We start from the raw sequence: 1,087 nt of genomic DNA on the forward strand, positions 1-1,087 counted from the left end.
GGTTCTAGGTGTGATGTCCAGCCGTATTTTGCGACAAACTGTTGTAAGCGGTCCAGTATTTTGTTGTGCCTTTTGATCCTTGCATTCTTTACGAACGGGCAGTTGCCGGAGATGTGAGCCAGTGACTCGAAGGGGGCCTCACATCTCCTGCAGGATTTGTTGTGGTGAACTCTGCCTCTGTTTAAGGTACATCTCGTCGGGTAGAGATTGCACCGTAGTAGAAAACTGTTTATTAGTCTGGATTGTTTGATATTGAAACAGGTTCTTGTCCAGGAATTAGAGGCATAGTCATTTCCGTAATACTCGATGCCGATTCCTTGGCATTGGAGTTTGGTCCACTTCCGGTATTCCACCTCCCTCCAAGCCGCGTATCTGTTGATGGGTTTGGGCCTGGACGTTTGGGTGATATCCGTCCATCCCATTGCGATACCGATCTCGTCCGCTTCAATTCCAGCATCAGCACCTCTTGGACCTCCACTATCCTTGAGGGCTTCTTCGATCTCTCTGAGTACTTTGAGGTTCCTCAGGGATTCGATTGTTTTTTTGTTGTCAATTCCGCTGAATTCGAAAGAGGCCTCTATCACCACGTCCGGTGAGCTCTCTAGCGCCTCCAGCTTTCGGATTATGGCGGACGGAATCTGCACTTCGAGCCTCGGCATGCCCAGACCTCCATTCCTGTTACTGCTGTATAGTAGACCATCCGTCGTGTGTGGCGGAAGGTGTAGTATTTCTTTTGTACCGTTCTTGATAGATTGGTCTAGTTTGACTAGAGTATTCTGTGAGACCTCTGCGAGGATCAGGTGGAAATATATTCGAGGTATCATGTGAGTTTTGAGGATTTCAATCCTCTGGATAGGCCGAAGAGCTGCCTTCTTCAGGTTCTCTATCCACGAATCGATTCTGGATCCCCATTGCTCCTCGGTGACTCCTGCCCATGGGTCGATTCTGGCACCCAGGTATTTCTCCGTCTCTCCTGGTGGTATGTAAGAGATCGGACCTCCTTTCAGCTGCCAGTTCGGTTTTGTATTATACAGGAACGTCTTCCTTTTGTGGGTGAAGTGAAAGCCTTTGGTCTTTCCAGCATTCA

The sequence above is a fragment of the Carcharodon carcharias genome, chromosome 18, assembly GCF_017639515.1.
Source record: "Carcharodon carcharias isolate sCarCar2 chromosome 18, sCarCar2.pri, whole genome shotgun sequence".
Lineage (NCBI taxonomy): Eukaryota > Metazoa > Chordata > Chondrichthyes > Lamniformes > Lamnidae > Carcharodon > Carcharodon carcharias.